This window comes from Struthio camelus, chromosome 23 (assembly GCF_040807025.1).
Source record: "Struthio camelus isolate bStrCam1 chromosome 23, bStrCam1.hap1, whole genome shotgun sequence".
Taxonomy (NCBI): domain Eukaryota; kingdom Metazoa; phylum Chordata; class Aves; order Struthioniformes; family Struthionidae; genus Struthio; species Struthio camelus.
Window position 1 is genome coordinate 9526308 of NC_090964.1, and position 23647 is coordinate 9549954.

Below are 23647 nucleotides of genomic sequence, written 5' to 3' on the forward strand. Positions count from 1 at the left end.
GATTTTCATAATAATTTGGTTCGGTTGTGCATTAGTTGCCCAGATATATGGGTATGACTGAGAACTGAACTCCAGGCTCGCTCAGAGTTCTCCCTATTTATGTGGATAAACCCAGTGCTACTCTCATTTGCAAGACTACAATGCCAAGCGCTGTCCGCTCTTTACCCTTCAGGAGAGTGTGTTGAAACCTTTCCCTTTATAGCACAGTGGTGGGAAAGCCCAAAGTTAAATTGAAAAGTGAAAAAGGGCTGGTTACTTTATTGTCAAATACTATTGATTGGAGCTTGGCTGGCCTCTCCTTGCACCATGTTCATCATCCGGCCTTAAAGAAAACCGGGACAAAAAAATGGAATAAGGAGAAAGAGCTGGTTTCATAAGGATAATTTGAGGGTTTTTTCTGCTTGGGATCTTTCACGTCCATGATGAGTCATTGTGCCATCTTCTATGGGGTGGAAGAAAGATAGGGGGAGATAAAAATGACTTCATGGGCATGAATAAATTTCCTAGAAATGAACTCTAGCTTTGTGCCACATCTTATCTGTAAGGTAAATGTATGAGCAAGTAAGGAATATTTAAAGGCATGGTATTCTATAACTGAAAATAACACACATCTCTATGTACATACAATGACAATTTTGTGTGGAATGAAAGAAAACAAGTTGTATGTGTGAGCGAAGGCTATTCATGCATTGAAGGGAAATTTTTTTTTAATGTATGTTTCTATGCAAAATGGAAGAGTAGAGACTGTGCTTTTTGCTCTTCGTATATATAAACCCCACAAAAAAGCTTTCCCATGCCTATCAAGCGCATAAAGGTGTGACTAAAGGCCAACCCTGGCCTGAATTCATTTTCTTTTGGGATGATTCTTAAGCATGTATCACAAGCGATGCTCTCAGTGCTTTTTCTTTTTAGTTAAATTTTCTCATTTCTTGTGATTTTTCTTTCCACGAGGTCAGGCTTTTCTCCCATATATATATTCTTGTCTGAATCTCTCTCTTTTTTTTTTCTTTTCGTATTTTTCTCCCCGTTTTGTCCCACTTGTCCCTCTTCTCTCTCCCCTGCAGAGTGCATTTCCATTCCCCATTTGCTCCATACTCTGTGTTAGATGCTGATGATGAACAAGTTAAAAGCACAACTAAACCTCCCATAGAAGAGGTGTCTGGAAAATTGAGGAAACAGTGCTCTGCATGCTTATGTTTGGCTTCAGCAATTCTCCTACAATTACTTGCCAAGCCTGCTTCCTTAACTCAGAGCCCACCTCTGCCCCAGCCGCCTTCTCTTCCTGGGAAGCAGAGAAGCTTCTGTTTGACAGGTCTGATCCTTGGAGTTAAAAGTTTATTCCTCCATCAGCACATTAATGAAAGGAGAAATGTAGCTCTGGGAGGAAGGCTTATGAAAAGAAAATCAAATCTATCATTTCCCTGTCCTGAATAAATGAATCTATTAGCTCATGTGGGGTTAGATACCTTGCAGGTAAGGGGTGTTCCACATAACAATCAAAAAACCCCAACCAGCCCCTCAGCACTGAGTGCTGGGCTTATGCATCTCTTGTGTGTTGTTAGCTTTTCCACCCGAGTCACAATTTTGTAGTTACTGCCCGTAAAAAGAGTGCTCCTGGTCTGTATATAGGCCAGCAGAAAATGAATAGGAAAAAATGCTAGTAGGTGGTGCCTAGGAATACACGGTGGTGAGTGTAGGTTTTATAGGACTGAGGTAGTCTGTCTTTGTGCACTGCAGATAGGTTCCTCTGCAACCTCTTACATCCACCCTTAACAGAAAGTGCAGGGTGCTGTAAATGCATCTCCTCGTATCCTCAGCTGGCCAGCCTGCCCACCGTTGTGAACGGACGCAGCCTCAGCTCTTGTTCCCCAATTGGTCTCACTTTGATTTTAAACAAGACAAAATCTTTGGAGATGAGATAAGCGAGGCTGGTAAAGCCAGGTCGCCAAGGAGCTGGCTGGGGTATATTGTGGGTAAATCGCTATGCTACCTGCTGTGACAGGAGCAATTTATCTCAGGCTGAAAAAAAGCAGCTTCTTCCCATCCTGAGCAGTAAGAGTCATTCATCACTTTTTGTTATTTTTATAACAGAAGAGAGTGCTGGTGCCCCCCCCCCCACACCAGCCAGTCCATGGGGACAAATTAGCTAGTCTGAAAATGGATGAGCTCAGGGGCTATTTTCATTTATGTTTTTAATAGTATAACAAAAACCCTTAGTGCTGCAGTGCTTCTGCCAGTCTAGGGTAGATCAGAGGAAAGCTTAGAAACCTCAGCCAGAAAAAGGACACGGCCTTTGACTTCTGCTGCTGACTTTGCATGTGGCTGCACACGAGGGCCCCTTAGTGCCTCTGAATCCACCAAGATACAGTGTAAACCTGGGGACTCTCCCCAGGTGTGTATCTTCTGGGCAAAAAAGCTATTGAGGATTCTCAGACTGGAGACATAGCTGTTGGAAACAAGGACTGTCTCTCCTCCTAGGGAGGAGTCTCATCCTGCACTGGATTCGAAACTGACCATTCATGTGTGTCATAGGGTCTTGCGCACACACACACACACACACACGCACGCACATGCTTGCGGCATTCAGGGATTCCTGGTAACAAGAGCCCTGTTTCATCATGATGCTGAGCTCTGCCTAGTCATGTACGTTGTATATGCCTATATATGTATGCTCAAACATGTATATGTTATATCTCTGTCAGTTTAGATGTATAAACATATGTTCAATAGATTATATTGTGTGTATATACATATATATTCTGAACATATGTATGTTTATATCGCTATCCAGCCCTGTGCGAGTCTGCCACACTGGAAGAGCTGTTTGCACTCCTGCCATATGATGAGACATTAGTATTTTGCTCTCCACCCTTTTCCGTTTTTGGATGGTTTAGGCACTGAAGAGCTATATCCAACCAGTGAGAGAGAACATTGGATAGCAGAGACCTTCAGGATAACACAGATGTTACAGGATCCTTTCATCACTGAAGGGACATTGCTTCAATTACTCCGTCAATTGCCTGTCTCTCAGTCTGCCTGTCAATTATGCTACAATCAAGGGAATCATTGCACAGAGTAGCTGAGAGTGACAGATACCTATATTTGAAAGGGGTAGCTTTGCATAATTCTGTGCCCAAGGGAACAGCATTAAGAGGTTGGGTCCAGAGCCCCACTTCCATGGAAGGTTTCAAGTAAGCAGGTGAGGCCTCTCTGGTGTTTTAAGTTACCAGGACACGACAGATTCGGCAAGATTTCATTTGTAATGGTAGAAATTACCTCTGTCTCACGTGTTACTCTAGTGAGTTTGTTGAGGGTAATGAGGAATGGTGGTTCTTCCTGCATTTTCCTTTCCTCTGCCTTCCCCCCCAACACTTCAGATGAAGCTGTTGGAGCTACTCTTGAAGGAGATGCAGCTGCAGGCAGATGTTGTGTCGCTGGAATGAAAGTTGTTGCTTTCTGACAGTTCTGGTCCTTGCATGACAAAGGTTGGTGGGCTGCAGATCAGGGCAACTGGCCCAAGCACAACTTTGCAAGGTAGATTTGAGTTTTCTTCTTTGCTCTCCTGTTGTCTGTGACATGAAGTAAATCATATAACCTTCCTCTGCCTTGGTTGCCGCATCTGTGACACAGAGCAATGGTTACTTATTGTCATTTATAATGACTTGAGGGCAAGCAAAGACTATATATAGCCACTAACAGCTTCTCTGAAATACTCAGAAGGGGCCAGGTCTTCTGAGGAAGCAAAATGGCACCATTCCCTTAGCTTCAGGGAGCACCATTGCTTTGAGCTCTCTGTGGATGTGGTTCAGGGCTTCTCTGATAGCCTCAGTAATAGAGTCATTTGTCTCCCAAAATACTCGTTGGTTTCACTGGAGATTTGTGGGTTCTCTTCATTATTAGTATCATTAATTCTTATTTAGACAGAATTTATGGTCCTGTCCCATAAAGTTTATCCAAAGTGGTATTTTGAAAATGCACTTAAAGGTCTGTGGGGAAAGGCAGTCTCGTGGCTAGAGTGCCATGCTCCACCATAGACTGCCTGTGTGACTTGGGACATGTCACCGAGAGCCAAATTCAGGTTCTGATTCCTTTGTTTCCTACTGGAAAAGCATTTTCAAAAACTGGAGGCAGCTGACAGAAAATACGGCATGAGCATGTGGGTGGAATTTAGGCTGCCTGAATGTTGCTCTTGGTTTCTCTGAATGTGAGTTTCCTGTCGTATCCTTCTCCTTCCTTTGAGAGTCTTGTAAGAAGGAGTACCACAGAGGGTGCCCAGATTGAGTGGGGAAGGAGCAATGTCATTGTTTTGAATAATTTTTGCCCTCTTTTAAATATAGCTCTTTATAGAGAGAAGAGTTGGGTTGCTGTTGTAGCAATTCTTAAGCTAAGAGGGGACCTCTCCAGGCTGAGCTCAGCTGGAGCTAGAGGCTGCTGGTAGTAGGGTTGAAGTCAGGCACCTGTACATGCTCATACCTCATCCTTCCTGTGCTATGAAAGTGACGCTTCTACTTTCTTTCAAAGTCGAAAGCTTGCTAGAGGCAAGGGACTAGATGTAGCTTTCCTTGTCTTTACTGAGACTATAACCCTGGAGGATGAGGATTTCGAAACCCAGTGCCTGTCTGCGGTTATTGTGGAGCTAGCTGTATTGCTGAGGACCTTCCTGCCAGTTTTTTAAAATTCACTCTTCCACTTAGACTCTTCATTATCACTGCCACTTGCTGGGACCGACAGCTGCTAACAAATGCCAGGGGATTCCAGACAGCCTTGCAGGCTGTCTTTGAGTGCCTCAGGCAAAGCCTGAAACGCATACAACATGAAAATTAACCCCATTCTGTTCACTCACTGCCTCATGGCCTTCCTTCCTGCTATCATTAGCCCTGGGGGCTGGAGAGAGAGTTAAGTGAAGCTCAGATCAAGCAGGGAAAGGTGGGCTTATGTTGAAAGGTACTAGGATTCAGTATGAGGGTTATATTTTTGTTCCTACTGTGGTTACTCTTTAGGGAATCCTGTAGGCCCCGATTCAGAAAAGTGACCTGATGCACAAAGCATGATTCCATCTGTTCATGTTCTCTAGAGCACTTGCATGTGGTTTTAGCTTGGCCTCAGAAGGAAGCAAGTCTCATGTGATCCTGCTCTTTGTGTGTCCCTTTCCCTTGTGAACTGTCACCTATGATGAAGAGATTAATTCTGAAAAGTCCTGGGGAATGCATCAGTCTCACACTGATGGCAACTTGATCAGAGGAGGGAGACCCTGAAAGCTGGTGTTTCTTTGGGGCATGGCTCTTTGTTCGGATGTGTACAACATTCAACCCAAAGCTCCCCACTTCAGCTTGGGCCTCTCAGGGATCCTGGAAGGCAAGTCATCATCTCTTGTCTCTCTTCCTCCTGTTGCATCCTCAGCCTGTGAGCAGGAATCCCCAGGCTTTGATGGTGCAGTAGTTGCCTGTAGCTCACTGAGATTCTTGGTACTGGTCTATGGCTGTGAGATTATTAAGAGGTGCTGGTCAGGTTTATCATTGCTAATCCTGCTTTATTCAAATAGGCTGCTCTGTCTTTCATTGTTAAACAAACAGACAAACAAAAAGCCTTAGGAAGCAAAGTCATGATTTGCTGATTAGACCCAGCCCTGTTGGAATCTCATCCTAAAATCCATCTGACTACATTTAGTTAGGCTCCCCTGGAGAACTGGGTTATTTTCAGACTGGAAAGGCTGACTTGAAAAGCATTTGCATTAAAGCACAGATCAGAATGACCTGCAAAAAACAATCAGAGGTCAGCTGTCTGAGGTATGCATTTGCTCTGTTGAGTGTTAAGAGGTTGTAAAAGAGATTGCCAAGAACCTATTGATGGAGGGGAGAAGAAACAGCATACACTTTTGAGCGTTTGGCAGGGCATAAAAAGAAGTGGCATGATCTGAAGGAAAAAAAGTGGAGTTCAAGAGTTCTCCCTTGCCCACATAACCTGGAGAATGCAGAAAAGGCATCTAGAGAGCTCTTCCTTTCTCACTGGCCTTGCTCTGCAAGTGTGTCTGCATGGGGAAATGGGTGAAATGCAGAACTTGGACCCAGATTCCTAGGTTCTTTTGCATACTTGTCTATCAACTCTTGTTATAATTTGAAAGAAATCATGTCTCACTTTCTATTAATTTAAGCAAAGAGCTCCCAATGTCTTTTTTCCAAGGCCTAGGTTACAAGATCTTCTAATGCTGTGAAAAGAAGTCCTCCTTTGACCTTCCAGTGAGGTTCCTCCCTTTAGAGCTGGAGTTAAGATGCAGATTTCAGATATGTACTTCCTTGTCCCTGCTCATTTTCTATGCCTCTGGGGCTTTTGGAGTAAGACTAGGCAAAGGCTATTTCTTGGTCCTCTATGCCAGCTCAATTAACTCATGGTATAGTTTTTTTCTTCTGTTCCCAGAACTGGGTAAAACGCTTTCCATACTAGTCTGTCATTTCACAATTAGCTCGTCTCTCGCTCCTAGCAACTAGGTGCACTGCAGACATATTTTTTGCAGACACATTTTGATATGAAAAGGTTGATCTCTGTTTCTTTTGTTCTCCTTTGCCTCTCTTTCTTTAGCGAAAGATATGTCCCAATATTAGGTCCCCTAAGAAACTATAAGAATCATTACACCCGTGAAGGATTGTTCACTCACTGCTGTTGTGTCCCATCCAGTTTAAAATGGATCCTTTTCCTGTTTTTCATCAGGTACCACCTAATAAGCATTCCTGCTAGGAAGTTCTATCTTATATTTAGTCTAATATATTCTGTGCACAATTTCATCCCATTATTCCTGGTTAAACTCTCTTGGATCACCCCGAACATGAGGAATGTGCAGCAGAGTCCCCCAGCACAGTGTAATTAGCTACTTCAAAAGCTATCTGCAAGGAGTGATGCCTTCGTTATGCTGAGCAAAGGAGAATTCAGTGGTGCAAGATGTCTCCAGAAAGAAGATGCATTTCACTTCTGAGAAAGAACATGAGGCAGCCATTGCCCTCCTGTGATTAGTTTTATCACTGATTGCCTCGGGATCTCGAAGGCACGTGGCAGTGCTAACTATTGATGGAGGGGAGCGAAACACCTTTGAATATCCATTAGTTGATGGTGATTAAAATAAAGCCTTGTGGCTCTTATGCTGCACTGTTCCTGGGAATCAACTGCATATATTTTTTGAAAATGCTGTCTTTGCTATTCCGTGGAAGACTGATGTTTTGCTAGGAGTCCACAACACACCTGTGGCAACAATTTAATCAGCCTATTGGTGCTACTGTAGTAGCCCATCATATTGGCCCTGGCTGGCTGGACTCCTCCCCCAGCATGGTTAAAACAAATCATATTCATCAATTGTTCCTTTATTGATTCTTTACTAAAACACAGAGAGCCCAAGGGTGCCCCGCCTTGGCTGGAGAGCCAGTGCAATCAAAGAGCAGTCCTGGATTTCCCTCCCCTTTCTCCACTTCTGATTTTTTTCAAGCCTAGAGCTGGCTGAGAACTTTCTGGTGCGCTCCTGTCTAATAGCACTAACACTGTTTCCGCAGCATTGTTCATCTCGGGTCTCTTAGTGCTTGGCAAACAAGAAATAATTAAGCTTGCCATCAACCCTCTAGGGTTGGTATTATGATACTTCCTTAAAAGATGTGTAAACAGAGGCACAGAGAGCTCAAGTTTTTCGTGTTCAAAGCACTTTGCAAATACTACCTACTTAATCTTTACAATGGCCTTGTGAGCTATTTATTAGTCCCCTTCAAGGGTAAAGTAGTCATTGAGAGAACTAAGGAGTCCTGCATGCCAGTCATCTTCTTGAGCCACCACACTAAACAGTGAATTAATGCATTGCCCCCAGCTCCAGCCAGCCAGCCTAGCTGAGTGATTAGCCAGTTGGCATCCCTGGGCTTCCTTTAAAGTCACAGCAGAGGGGAGAGAGGGAGAGTTCTCAGATCAACCACATTGGACTTCTGTTGAACTTGCTTAGTTTAACTGTCTGAAGTCAGTTAATAGCCCTAACTTATTCTCTTGCTGGAGTTTCTTAAAAACCAAGCCTTGGGCTCTGGAATAGTTTGCAACAAGATTTGGAGTCAGGAAAAGATCATGGTGGTTCTGATTCCTTAGCAATGGCACAGGCAGGAACCAGGACAGGTGCAGTCAATCTGTTAATCTCAGGATTGATAGCAAAAGGAAGACTCCTTGCATTGGTGTTGAGAGTGGTGGCAGCAGCCTGCTTCCCTTTGCTAGTGATTCTTATGCAAGCGGCACCCTCTCTAAAGACGTTCCTGTGAGCCCTGTAGGATTTATTGTGCACAGGTTGATGGCAGATGCATCATTCTGCTTTGAAAGTGTTGCATTACTAATGCCTTCTCTAATTTTTCTGTCAGAGTATAAATAAGACTTCAGCTTTGTTAGTGGCCTGCTGGACTGTATTGCTAGCCTGAGGGGCTGGTGAGAATCACTCAGACAACTGGAGAGATTAATTAGATTAATGCATTGCACCTATGTCACATGTCAACATGAAGCCTTCACGAGTAATTTTTGATCATGGCAACTCTCAGACTTTTTATGCTAATCCAGTATGCCAGTAAATGCTTCATATTGGATATTAGTCATAGATGCTCCTTGTCTTCCGTTCTGTGATCTTGGGGAAATGGCCCAGCCTCTTTGATCTACATGAGATTATGTTGATTCACGAGAGTTAAGACTTTACTGCTATTCAGTTATTATTTATTCCAGCTGGGAATATTAGCCAGCGTTATCAACTCCACAAATACCATGGGGATAAAAGGATCCCTCACACTTAAAAGGTTCGTGGACAAACAGAGTATTTTTCACCCATCAAGTCTTGTGAGCTGAGGAAGATCCTGCTAAGGGCAGCTGTGAACGCTGGTTCTAACTATTGGATGAAAGTAACTACTGGATAGTGAGTTGCTACTTACTCATCTGTGGATTCAGGGCTCCTGATTCTACAACTCATTATGATGGTTATTTTTGGGCAACTTGAATCACTTGCCTGCAACCACAGTCATTAAGAAATAAGCTTTGTAACATTAATATATGTATTTCAGCAGTATGTTAGTCTTTTGTGAACCCTATTAACTATCTGGATGAAACTCTGCACTGTGAGAACAAAGGACTGCATATTCTTACAGCGCGTATATCTCTGTGTGCAAAAACACATGTATGCGCTTACATAAAATGTAGTTGGAAAATAATACAGCATGACTTCTACAGGTCACATAAACTAGCATATCTCTGCCAAAGTCAGTGGAGTTGCACAGTTTACATCAGTGGATGGTCTGATCCCATGTGTTTTTAAAACACAAGTCCTGAGGAGCACTGAAACACTTTATTAGCCTTTAATGAGACAGTTATATCAAGTTTATTCAGCATTAATTAGATTTTCTGCAGTGTTCTACCTACACCATCAATTATTAATTAATCTCTCTCTGTATTCTTAGCTGTTACCTGTCCCTAATCACCTTCCTGCTGTAACTTCCTGGTGTTATGCCAACATGTGTTGCCAAAATGCTCCAGACCACTTGAAGACATTAGTATGAATGTAATTACCTCTTTATTGCTTGTGTAATTTTCAATCTCTTATGTAGATTACATTAGACATATTTTTTTGAGAAGGAAAGGTAAATACCTTTTCCATCTACAAATAGTTCTCTCTCTTCATGTCGACAGCTGTCCTTCTTACTCTGAGATGAAAGTGTGACCCTTATATGTCACACTGAAGGGAAACTTCTTATTCCATGAGCTGGATACTGCTAACCAGCTCTAAAACAGACGTTCTGTAGTTATTTGCGTTAGTGCAAGGCCAGGCCTTCCTGAGTAAGCCTTTCTGGAAGCAGGGCGTACGAGCGCCCTGTCACTGCTACAGAACATCTGACTCAGAGCTGCTCATGTACAAAGACACGTACCAAAGACTGCAGCTCTTGTGAGCTCTGGAGAGAACCTTTTGTCATTGCTGGCCTTTAACACTTGTCCCCTCTGCCTTTGGCTCTCTGATTAACCAGTAATCAGTAGACACAATGTTTTCTTCAGGAAATCACTGTCTACAAGGGCCCTCTTTTGCCTGCCTTTTTTGGAAGCTGTCAGTTTGTCGCATAATGATGACATGGCAATGTCAAAGCGAGGAGAGAAGGAGGGGGGCACAGGCTCCTTGCAAGCAGCATGGTCCATGCATAAGGCATTCACGTTTATTCTTTTTCCTTATTAAATTCATTTTGCTTCTTTCATCACGATTATCACATTGAGATGTTGCCACAAGCCGCCTCTCAAAGCTGCCCGGGAAAAAAATATAGCTCCTTATTTGTGCATGTCAAATCTTCCCATCCAACTGTGCTGTGTGTAGCTGTGGCTTCGTTTGTGTGCTCAGGCATGTCCAGGACTGCAGGTTTCCAGGCACAAGATAAAACCCTGCCAGCCAGGCAGACTTTTCAGCCAAGCCTTTCTTTCTTCTGCCTTCCAATGGCTGCTCCCCTACTGCTTGGCTACTTGTCGTTTGCGTAGATGAACAAATGTCTACGCAGCTGGTTGCAATGGTCATTGCTAGGAAAGAGACAGTTACAGAAGAGACTGAGGCTAAAGTTCCTTCTTTTCTGCAGCTGAACACAGCTGCGTTTGTCAGATGGTGTTTGTGTCCCTGCCTTGCGGCAGCTGGTGTGCTCAGGGTTGCAGAGCCAGCTCTCAGTCTGGTCTAGCTTTGCGAAGGTCAGGAACTGGTCTTGCACTATCAAGTCCTTTCTTTATTCCCTCCCAAGAAGCATGAAGGGCTGTGGTTGAAGCTAATCAACTGCTTGCTATTTTGTGTCAGTAAGTATGTGCGTAGGGAAGGGGAGCGTGCTCCTCAGGGTATACATGCAAAAGAACAATATTTTTCTTTGAAAAAAGGGGGTAGTGGGAAGGAGTGCTGAGATAATTCAGAGTGGTGTTATGAGAAAAGCAGTCATAAATGCAGGCTTGGGCTAGGGATGTTAGCTCTGGAGTACTTACATTCCTCAGAGCTGGAGAAATATTTGGGGAAGTCTGCTGTTCTTGGATGCTCATCCTTCATTCACCCTGCCAAGGTTTTTCTATGATTAAAACTATGACTACCTTGACACAAGCCCTTGAACTGCAGGTCTGGGAGCATCTACTATGATAACTTAAATGTTACCAGTGCCTTGGGTGCCCAGTCATGCAGCAGAAAGGAAGGACAGCAAACCCATGATCTGAGCGTAACAGGAAATCCTTTGAAGCAGATTACAAGAGGAACACAAGTCACACCATACAGGGCTGTCCTGGGTTTGGGTTTGAGCGTGCAAGAACAAACATAGGCTTCCTTCTTTCTGCAGAAAGGCCTGGCAGCGTGGGCCTTTACCCTGCCCTGGAGCTGTACTAGTGAATACTGTTAAGCCAGTCCCTAGGCTGTCAGTTTGCAGTTGACATAACAACCAAAACCTATTACCTGCTGCATGTGCAAGTGGAACCAAGGAGAATCTCTGAAACACGTTGTCTACTGGGACTGGCAATTAGTTAGCGATCCTTCTGCAGGTATGGACGCAATCTAGCCAACAGTGGCCGAGTCCGGCTGACTGCTCACAATAGAGAGCTTGGAGTCGTGTCTGGCCCTTTCTGTGGTAGCATTGAAACAGAAAAGCTTTGCAAAGAGAGAGCTCAGAGCACTCTTTGCCTAGCCAAGCAGTCAGATGGTGCCAGGGCATCAATTTCCCAGCCTGCTGGGCAGCAGCTGCTTTATCCACTTTGCAGTAAAAGGCCTTTCCTGGTTGTCTGGAGAGGGGCTCACTGGCAGGTGCTCCATTGCTGCAGGTGGGGACTGATGATTGCTAAGCTGTGGAGCAGGGATGGAGGTTTCTGTGCTCACTGCGGGGGCTGAATAAGGCTGAGGAAGGAGCTGTTGTCCAGAAGCCTAACATTTCAACTTGCTTAACAGGAATGGGACTGGTTTCCTGCAAAAAGGCCGTTTCCTCCACGTGGAAGAGGACAAATTCTGTGGCAAAGCAGCTGGAAACTGTGCTCACAGTGGAGTGAAGTCAGCTCTAACTCTTCCTGTGACTTTGAGAGTCCATATTCCAGTTCTGTGGGAGATGGGCCCACAGCAGTTAGCAGGAGACAAACTGCTCTTTGGTCAACAATTCTTAAGGGAACAGTTTCTCTCTTGAGCCCTCCAGTGCTGGAGAATGAGCCAGAGATCAGATTTAGAAGAGTTTATGGTTTGCAGACACTTAGCAAATATTTGAGCAAAAGAGTTTTTGCATATGTTGCACACTAAAGGGAAAACTAAGCTGTTAGGTATGTAAACATCAATAAGAAATTCCTCTGAGTATATTACTGAGCTCTTGCAATGTCCTCCTTTATCACCTGCATCACAATCATCTCGTGAGAATCTTAAGAGGACCATAGCAACTTCAGCAGTGGATGGGAAGATCATTGCTTGAACCACTGGAGACATAGTGGCTGTTTTACCTGAAAGGCTTGTTTGTGGTCCCTGCATAAATAAGAGAACTTCTGGGCAGCTGTTTGAAAGCATCAGTCTGTGATGTTTTAGAAGGCTAAGGTCTCTTCTTTGAGCCCAGCTGTGTCTGTTGCTTTGGGCTGATATTCCCCAGCTGAGAGGTGAGTTGACTCTGGATCTCTTGAACCATCACTACAAGATTCACCCAACCTCTTCCTGAGTCTCAAAGGTGTGTTTTAAATGAAATTAGATAAACTGGTGCTGCAGGCTGATTGGGCTTTTGGCAGTGCTGATTCGACCCGCTTCAATGTGTTTTAAGGAAGGTTTAAGATGACTCTGTTTACCTTGCATTTAGGTAAAGAGCAGGTGTGGACAGTTACTCTGGCTCATCTCGTGGATGGTAACTTGTTAAACTGTGGTAATTTATTCCATACCAAATCCTGATAAATTAGAGTGTGAATATAGGTTTGCCCTGCATTAACTATCTCGGTGGAAATGAGGCATGCTGAGGAGCTTTTGATGTGGCTGATTCACACACACACTACAGCTGCGCTGTTGGTGGCTTCAAGTGTAACAGCTATGGGTAAACAAAGGATTCCATAAGAAAGTGCTTTGCAAATTAAAATCCATCCAGTGCAAATGCAGGATATCAAACAGGTAGTCAGACAGAAAACCTGGGAACACCCAGTCTTAGTAATTAGCTGCAGTTAGTGTAGCCCATCAAATCTACTGCCAGGATCATCAGCAGGAGGGTTTGCCATGGGTCAGGCTGGCAATTCTGACTACCCAATCCTTGCCACTTGCAATCAGGTGCTGGCAGGAAGGATGGTCATAGAAATGAAAAACAAACAAAATGTGTTTAAAAAAAAAAATGCAAAGTACAGGGAGTTAGATCTGAGCTGGCACAAATTGGCATAGCATTTTTGACATCAGTAGAATTACACCTTCCACTGGATTAAAAACTGGCCTGCTATTTTTGCAGTGTTTTTGATTGCTAATTTAACTTGAGAGTTTAAGTGATGCTGATACGTTTGTTTCATTATGGAGGCTGGATTCTAGACTGTGAATAGAGTTTAGCAGAAACTTTTCTATGAAATGATACTGTTCTATTTTCCCTCAGAATTTGCCAGTTTGTCAGATTTGTTTGCAGAAACAGTTAGATTTTGATTCCAGAGGAATCAAGGCAGTTCTTGAATGCAGTCTGCTTGGCAATTTTATCTTACCTAGATCTGCTTTAGAGCTGGAGCTCCTGCCCAGCAACTCAACTTGCTAAAAGCCTGGAAGCGAAGGAGTTCTGGCTCCCAGCTCTACTGTCCCATATGGTGCTCCTCAGGATGGGAGTGCCTGCTCCATTTCATGCAGAAATGGAAACATTTTCTCTGCTAAATGGAAAAATCATTCTCCATCCAGCTCTAATGTGAATTCCTCTGTGCTGTATAGGGTTCTTCCTTCTGATCTATGTACAGCTCCAGCACAGCAGTGTTTAGTGCAACTGAAGTATTTATGTGCTCCTGCAAGATGTGTTATATAGTAATGTTGGTCTAAGTGGCCAGATTTGAGAAGCTGGTGAGCGTCCAGGGATGTTCTGTGCTGGTTCAAATTCTTCCAGGCTTCTCTTTATGCCACATATCAAAATGTTTCTTCCAAAACCCTTCTGGGTTTATTCTTCTTGAGAGTGCAGAAAGTCTGGAGCTGAGTAACTTCCCAAAGAAAGGACATTCCCACCCATCTTCCAACACTTACCATGTTTACAGTGGAAAGCTGAAATCCCTAAATTCTCAGCAGCTGTTCTACTATCTTTGTATTTTTAGTCCTGTCAGGAGTAAAATGGGAGGCCAAGAAATACTCCAGTAAATGTGAACAGGTGCAGGAGGACTGAAGAGTAGATGAGAATAAGGACAGACTCTGTTCATTTTCCCTTGTTCAGAGCTTTAAATTGGCAGAGCCTGGTTCCACCTACTAACTGCTGTACTCCCATTCAGAAGATCCAAGAGAAATAAGTTAAAAGCAACCGGAGTAAGATACCTTTTACTGAAGCACTAGCGGGCAGTTTGGATTCTCCGGGCAGTATGGATTCTAAAGACATCCACGCAAACTGATATAATTTGAGCAGATACTTTCTGTGTCTCTGAGGTTTTTGCTGGGCTTAACTGCAGTGTTTGATGATAAATCCATGTGACAATGCATACGTTAAAAACTATTAAGAGGTTAGTAAAGACTTTACTGCCAGCCACCACACAGAACGAAGGAGGAAGAGTATGGAAGTAATTGTGCACTGCGTCCTTGTGAAGGGACTGTGATTCGTAGAAATGTGGATGACTTTGGGCTGGAAAATGGCAGTTAGCCCCCTTGGGCTTCCTCTCCCTTTTGGCAGAAGCAGTTGTTGATATCAAAGTGAGCTTCAAAGTAACTCTGTTCATCAGACCGTGAGGCTCCATTCAAAACCTATAGGAAAAAAGGAAAAATTGCATTTGAGACTCCAAGTATTAAGAGAGCAAGACAACCTTAACTTCCTGAGAACAGAGCAGGGAGAGACCATGCAAAAGAGATGCAGGCTTTCAAACTTGGCTCTATATAACCTTTAGTCAAGCTTATTTTTGGTCTGACCCTGACAGTTATAAATCTCAGAACTGATTCTGAAGAGACAGGAACAACAGAGACAACTGCCCTGTTATTCACAGAGAACCTTGGTGGGGATGGAGCTAGAACAGTGAAAGTGAGAAAGACATGACACCCTTTATTACAGTGAGAAGTGGAAGCTCTATTTGTTATTGAAGCTGAGTGACAACCCCTTTTTGAACTTCCTTATGCCTTTGCCAAAACTTATACATGTGAAGGAAATATGTGATCCTGAAATTAAAAAAAAACATGTTCTAACGCTTAGTAACAAAGTGAGAAAATTCAGATGGTTCAGTTTTAGTACTGGAATTTCCTGACTTCCGAGTGCTCATTTTTTGAATCTTTTATATTCCTTTCCCATGGTTTCTGGTGAAGCTGTTGTTGGGTTTGGGTTTTTTGGGGGGAGGGGAGGTTTGTTTTGATTAAAGGCTACTATCCTAGCTCAGATCCTCGGCTCATGACAATCAGCAGAACTCTTCTGATGACAGTGGGACGCTTGGGATAAACCACCCTGTTGTCAATAAACTCTGATTCTTTGCTCGTTCTGTAACAATGCAAATGTAGTAATTTCCTCTCTGCTCCAGTTGCTACTCAATCCCTGATTAATTCAGAAATGGGCCAGTACTGAATATGCAATGACAACTGCTGGCACACTTTAATATGAAGTTTGGTTTATTGTCAGATTGCTATAAATAACATTTCTGATTAGGCACTGACTTTTCCCTGAGCTGTTTAAATGTCGCTGCTAGACTCGTAGGGGTGAGAGGAATCTAATCTCTTTTCCCCAACCCTCAACCTCTGTATCACAGGAACTTCCAAATGTGCAGATTTTCCTATTGTTCTTTGGTCTATTGTAGAAGTGCTGCAGTGACTAATTCTTGCATAAATCATTGCCATGACAACACCTGTAATATACTGTCAAGTAGAGCCCAAGAGCTGAGATGCCTTCAGCTTAGCCAAAAGGCTAAAGACATACAAATGTGAGTGAAGTAACTGCACCAACCTGTTTCTTGCGATGAAAGAAGTGGTGAGCAATGGGATTTTGTTTCTGAGAAAGTCTCCCTCCCTGCCTGCCTTTCTCTCTCTTTCCTTGGATGATGACCAAGCAAGCAATCATGAGCTGGATTAATCAGGAGAGCTGTTTTGTGTAGTGGTGAATACCCTGATCGAGTATTCAGAAGGCCTGGCTCTGCCACTGCCATTTTTTTTTTTTAATGGACTTTGATGTTTTCCTCCATCTCTGATAGTTTATTGACTTCTTGTTGGAGCAGGCTCAGTTGTGTGGGACTAGAAATGCTTTTCTCTTTGTGTCTGTTCATTGCCCAGCACAGCTGGATCTTAATCTCGCATGGGCTCGTTAGATCCTCTACAATGCAGAGAACAATGCGACAACCCAGCATGGTCAATTTATGGCAGCTGAGGACTGGGCGCTCTTCTGCTTGGTGGACAGCGTTACTGATAAAGTATTGATTCTCATCTTCTGGGAAAGTTGGGTATTGTGTTTAAGGACTTTACAACAAGGACTTGTAAAGTGATCAATGTTTATTAGGACGGGGTAATCTTATTTTAGTGGATTTGATGCATGTTATCAACAGAGCCATAAATGTGTAGCAGTGAGATGTGCTTTTCACAGGGTAACATCTTTTATGATAATAAGAAGTCTAGCCCTAGTTTAATGGCGGAATATATCGACCCATTTTTTTCCTGTTGCTGCTAGCTTCTCTTTACTCATTCTATAAAGAAGGAGATCTGTGAAGGAAAAATTGACCAGAGAGAGTTTAGTGATTGCTAAAGTCTACAGTCTTGTCACAAAGTAGAATCCACTAATGTGGTAGAACAACTCACATTTAACAAATTTCATCCGAAGTACTTTGCAGATAGGAGTAGATGAAAAATGAGGTGTGGCCTTTAATGCCAATATAGAATCCATCTGTTTAAGTCCATCTACTTTTCTGTTATGCCCTATTCATCCCTATTGTAGGTGAAGTCTCCTGTGATACGTGAAAATCTTGTGAAGATCTCAGTTTCACCTCAGATGAAAGGAAAAACTTCTCTTTACCCAGTGTTTCCTACTAATGTAAAGAGGGAAAAATGAATGGGTACCATGTATAGAATTCCTAGTCCCTGTTGTGACAGCACTCTAGGGTTTTTTTTTTTGAAAGTCTCCTCCTATGGATTGACTTGCTTTGTCGAAAGTCCTGGCTCTTGACCTAATTTTTCAACTCCACGATATCGCCTGTGGTCACTTACATCTAAGTGTGTGAAAAAGTTGCTATTCTGGTTTCTCTGATGGGGTATAATGAACACTGTGCAGAGCAATAGGGAATCTAGGTTCTGAATTAGAACTTCAGTTAACGTAAATCAGCCAAGCTCTGGTGACTGTAGGCCATTTTGGATGATTTCTTGTCTAATCTATTCTCTAAAATCTCCCATCGTGGACAATATAGGACTTCCTCCCAAAGGCGTATTGGTAAATAAAATTTGGGCAGGCTTGAGGAGAAGAGAGTTCATACTATTATTGCCTAAGTGAGAAGCAGGTAAACTTTGTTGCCTAAATGACTGCCAACCTCTGTCCCTAGGTGACTTGTTTCAGTGCTTGAATATCCTTAGAGTTGCCAAGCTTTACCTCCATAAATCTCCCAGCTGGAGCCTGCGATACTGTTTACAGATGCACCCTGTGGTGGCATTCAGGAGATGCACGGAAATGGAAATTGATCTTTCTCTTCACATTCAACATCTGGATTCTGAGATTTTGTTTTGATTCGTCCGCTGAGAAGGACCAAGGGGAAAGGATACATTTTGCGTATGATGCATTGGCTTAGCTGCTCGGCAGTAATCCTCAGGGAAGGAGAACAAGCGCAAACCTACGCGCTCAGCTGAAAACAGACCTCCTGAGGCCTAACAAGCAATGACTAAAAATGTTTCCTTTCTCCCCTCTTTTGTTCCAAGAGAATTAATCCCACATGCAGACCTTTGTTTTGCCTAGCAAGAACCAGTAGGCTGAACTCTTGTTTGGAACATGTGTTTCTACAGTATTGCCAGCAGACCCAGGTAACTTGTGTAACAAAGAGTTTACTCACTGAGAAATGCAGTTTCTGAGTGGGAGGAGGCAAAGCTGTTTGTGAATTTGGGTCAGATTCAGCAAATAGTTTCTGCCAAAAAAAAAAAAAAATGCTCTCCTTGTATTGCTCTTCCAAATAATCAAAATATTTCATTTTATATTTCTCAAGCAGCAGCAAACTAAAAATGCAGCTCAGAATTAACACTTTTCTTTCACTTTGGAGTGTCCCTCACTGAAAAATACAGATGAGCAGTCACATTTACCCATGAATAATGTCTTATTTAACAAAACCCAGTGTTTTTCACAGGAAAATACCTGCATGATTCTAGTGCAGATGGACACTCATGTTCCACCTTCCTGTAATTGGGCTGGCTAGTACAAGACGGTTGTCTTATATGTATTACTTGCTTGTTAATAGAAGAAGAGCCAGCAGATGGTGCTCAAGAATATATACCCTGGCTTTTGGAGGTAAAGGCCCAATAAAACTCAGGTGGATGCATGCCCTGATGGCTTCCTGAGGGCTGCACTGACAAACAGGCCATGATACCAGCCACAGCAAGGGGCCACACAAGGCTAAATTGTAATGGTTGTGAGGACATGTGGAGGGGGAAAATAGGAGGTAAACTGTGCATCTCCAAGACCACTGTTGCCTGTGTAGCGCAGTCGGTGCTCACCCCTTAGGCTGGCTGAGGACGTAATGCTGCCTGCTCTGCCTTTCCCTGCTGCTCCTCTCGCTCTTGCTCCCCAGCTCTGGTTTTAGTTCCTGAAGTTGTGACATAGTCAACCACTGGCTCTTGCACAGTCATTGGATTTGGGTTGTTAACAGAGATGCACAAGGTTGAATTGTGGGGACTGGCCTTAACACATCTTAAATTTTCAAGAAAGATTTTTTGATCTTTATCTTCTGGGTTGTGAATAACTGAGGAGAAGAGGTGGTGATGGAGGAAGGAGATATCTCTCTAGCTCTCATTTTCATCCACTGGGACTGAGATGATTGCCTTTTGCTTTTAAAAAAAAAAAAAAAAAAAGTAGAAAAGCCCATAGAATCTCCTCGCTCTCTAATTTAGGAGTCTGTGGGGAAAATATGCTCTGAACTGCTCTGCTAGTCAATGGAGACTTGCCCTAAAATTCCTAGGGCTACCTGTGCCCGACACTGTGCCCCGCACTGCTGCAGCTTTGGAAGAGTCGCTCCAGATTTACGATGGCAGATCAGAGAATGGGACTCTCCTCCCTAGTGTCATTGCATGGTGAAAGCAGCCTGGCACCTGCTGATGTTTTCCCATCCTGACAGCTCATCTCTTTAAGAGCTGCCAGACTGAAAGTCCCTTCCCTTTCACTCATCTGCAGCACAAGAAAGGGGAAGTGAGCCTGCTCCATCTATTCCCTTAATGTGTGAATTAAGCACAGTATGAAAGGAAAAACGTATGAACAGTTGTCCTGTCCCCCTGCCTTAGCTGCAGAGATACTGAGGCTGTGAAGAGGTGTACTGATGCCATAGTGTTTTGAGTGAGTTTGAGACTCATGGAATTGAAATTACCATGGCTGCAAATAAAGTCTCTGATGTCGTATTTCAGGATGAAGCAACTACGCACGTGTTTTCTTTTCTTTCCATACTTACTCGCTTTCCAGACTGTCAACATTCGCAGTTACTCAAGGTTCTGCTTGGGAAGGGGAAGCAAAAAACTGTCCTCCTTGTATGGCAGGCTGCCCCAGCTCCCGTTCTGGTGCTGGATGGTGGCAGCATGGTGTGAGAATGTCTGGCTTGATGAATTCGCACTGCTATCAGAGAAGTACAGTGCAAAAGAATATTCTTGTGTGTCTATATTTTTGCACCTCTGAGCCTACAGTTGAGCATATACATATATATAGGATCTGTGAGTGTTGAACGCAAAGCTGTGCTCTGTGGGTGTATGTGGGCTTTGAGGCTTTGTGCACGCTTGTGAATGTCGGCATGGAAAGGAAAATGTGATGGTACAAATCTGTGTGAATGCTTCCCATACATATAGTGCTTCAGAAAAAGGAAGAGTCTTATCCGTTCTGAGATGTTGCAGCAGCAGAAGGTTCAAGAGTGAGCTCTCGGATGCTATTTCTGATATTTTGCACTTTGATTTGCTGCCTTTGTAGAGACTGAATCATTTAGCTGTGATAGCAAAACTATCTGCTGCCTGGTGGACTCTGTCCTGCCTTTTTGGTCCATATCTTTCTAAACTGCGTCCTCTGGGGAAAAGTATTAACTTGTCTAGACCAAGGTGCAGTGTATTGACTAGTCCTTCACCCAGGAAGGTTTGTTCTTTGTTTAGGCAGTGGCAGAGATGGACACTGTGGGGGGGGGGGGGGGGGGGGGAGGATTTAGGGAGGCTGTTAAAATTCATCTGTTGGGTTTCATGCAGTCTATGCCTTTAGCGATGAGCTGAAGAGGAACAGATTTGGAAATACCTGCTCCTACCAATTTCATCTCCTCTAGACAGTGTGATTACCCACAATGCATTCCCCATGAGTGCACTGAAATACATTTAAAGTTGCCTTTTTACACTCAGGAGGGCTTATCTGTAACTATTGTAGGTTGACTGTTCCACAAACTGGAGACTGCTTGCACCTCTTTGCTCACCCTATATGATTTCTCCTTTCCCTCTTTATTTGCAGAGTTTTTGTCTCCCCTCATCCTTTCCCAAGCAAAGAGCTCTAGTATGATCTCCTTCTTTTTATTATAGTACTGTTCTTTCCCAGTGCTGGAGCCTCTGAGGAATACATTAAATTACCAAATAATTTCATTTTGGGGGAGGGGGGAAAGAAACTTTTCATTTAAGAAATACTGACTTGTGATGTTTTGGCATATGATCAGTATGCTTCATTTCAGGATTTTTTTTCCTAATGAGAACTCATCAAAATCGGATTTTTATCAGTAGGTATCAATTTTAGTTTCACTGAACAGATCAGTACGTTTCTGGTCAGTGGGGCGCCAACCGTTGTGTCACAGCTCAGAAAAGAGCAAGGCTGAACTCAAAGGTCTTTTTGTGCTGGGATATGTGGCCTTCTGCCATCCCAGCATTTTGCTTCCAAAGAGAAAGGAGGCGGTTGATGAGTTTAAGAGTGCTAACCAGCCCTGGGAGTTCCCTGCTTCCCATGTTGTGCCCCTCTTTCCCCTTCCCCCAAACAATAGCTTTTGACCATTATACTAGATTTTTGGGACTGAACCATATTGTTCAAAGCTTACTGCCTCCGTTAAAGCAGAGCAATGCCCACCACATGATGATGTGACTGTGTAGCTAGAGGCCTTTCCATCTCTGCTAGTATGTTCTGCTGCAGCAAAGCCTCTCGCCGTTACTTTTATAGGAAGCTTTCAGTGGCCTCATTTGCTATTCATATACATCTGTTCCACTGGAGTCTGTCATTAATCTCCTGGTAGGTTTAAGGTTTCCCTCTTGTATTTGCTGCATGGCCAGCCATCAAAGAGACAGCTAAATGAATACTGAAACAAAACAAATAGTAGGTTGTAGGGTTACCTGATAATTGTTTTCTTGCTAAGATATATACGATGCATCTTTCTCTCAGTTAAGGCAAATAATAGATTGAGCATGTTGGCAGGTCCTTCTAAGCGCATCAGAGTGCAAACCTTGGGACGAGCACATCTCAACTTTGAGTAAAGGCAGGAAAACTTGCTCTCCAGTTTAAAACTGTGGAGGTTTCATTGGCCCCCTGCCCTACCTCTCAGCAGGCATAACTGAGTCCTGAGCAGAGCTAATGAAGGGTACAAGTGAAGTACCTGGCATCAGCACCAGGCGAGGCTCTGCCAAACCAAGCCTTCCTAGGAGTCGCTTTGCCAGCAAGGAAAACAGTCTGCATTAAAGAAAGTTTGTCCTGCTGAGTCTTCCTGTTCGAGCTTAGCAAAGCTACTGATCACCACAGGCCTCTCCTGTGTAAAGAGGGATGCAGTGGGATATGCTGCTAGAAAACAGGCTAGGTTAGGTTAGCCCTGTGTGTTAGGTTAGCCTCAACTTTTACAGTTACTGTTGCTGCTTGAAGTACTATCCTCATCATCTAGGTATGTGATGGCCTTTAGCCAGGTCTGCAAGCAAAGCCGTAAATGTTCTACTGGGACTGCAGCATGTGGGTAGAAAGGGGCATTTTTAAGGCTCTTCTGAAGTAAGATGGAAATTAAAAAGATATTTTTGTCACAGGGCCAGACCCTGACTAAGTGTAATTTGGCTCTGACAACTTTAGAGGAATTGTGCCAGTTTATACAGCTGAAGATCCATCCGTGCTACTAAATAAATAAATAAATAAATAAACAAAAAACCTCACTCATTCTGCATCCTTGTTAGCATCTCAAATGCAGCATCACAAATCCAACTATTAAAAACAAACAAACAACAGTCCCATAGTCATGAAGCCAGCTACATCAAGAATAAACAGGATTATTCTTTTTGTCTTCTCTTTTCAGCCTTAGGGGTTCTGTTTTCGTATTTCCCTCGTAAACACAAGGGTGAGAAAGCCGTGCGACTGCAGGCATCCAAAAGTAGGTGGAGAGGGAAGGCTTTCAAAAAATACTGTGTCGCAAGAGTCATAGCGCTATTCCGGTTGTCAACAAGGCAGCAGTGGATTTTCTTTTCTAGCAATCTAGCAGCCTCTTTTCCAACTTGTCCCCCATCTTTGCTGTCCTGATCGCAAACTTGCATTCCTATGGTTTTGTTATTCTAGAATTGCTTACACCACCCAGTGTTACATTCAACACGCTGTTCACCAGTGTTTTGACTTGCAATTTTAAGAGGAATCCTGGCCATGTTTCAGTAAAAACTAGTTACTGGGAGTAGATGCTTAGCTTGATGCTGTTTCTGGGTATTCTTGTACTATTCTAGGCTCGTGCAGAAGTTCTCTGCTTTGTTTTCCTAGGGTATTTCATGAAGGTATAATGTTACGGCTTGGTAGAGTTGCTTAGAAACAGCGTGTTTCTCATTGGAGTGTTCTCGAAGTGGGACATGGAGCTTTTGGTACTGGTATTTCCACCAGAACGCCCCAGGGAGAAACATGCTGTCTTTTGGTTTGTTTGTTCAAAATGGGATATGGAACTTTTAGTACTGGAGATGCACTCCAAAATTTGGGTTGTGCTTGAAAAGCACAAGCATGTCTTTTGGGGAAGAAAGCAGATAAAACTTTTGGCTGTTCTGATTCCTCTAACCTTCCAGAGTGGTTTAGGATGACTGGTGGGATTGTATTTTCACAGCTTTACTCTTTTTTGGAAGTATTTCGTCCCTTTAGGACCTTCCATCTTGAGGATAATTGCTCCTTGGCTCTGACCCTGCACCGGTTGCGAGTTGGAAGCAGTAATTCTCCCCTCTTTCACTAGGGCCTTCTGTCTTGGAATTAATTGTTATTTGTCAAGTGCCTTACAACTGTCAGATGAAACCTACTATAGAACATTTTTCTCTATTATTTTTTTCACCTACTTCAAAATGAGGAGAGTGATTCAAAGGTTTGACTCTATGTGAGAATACAGGGCTCAGCTGGGCAGGTGTTTAACC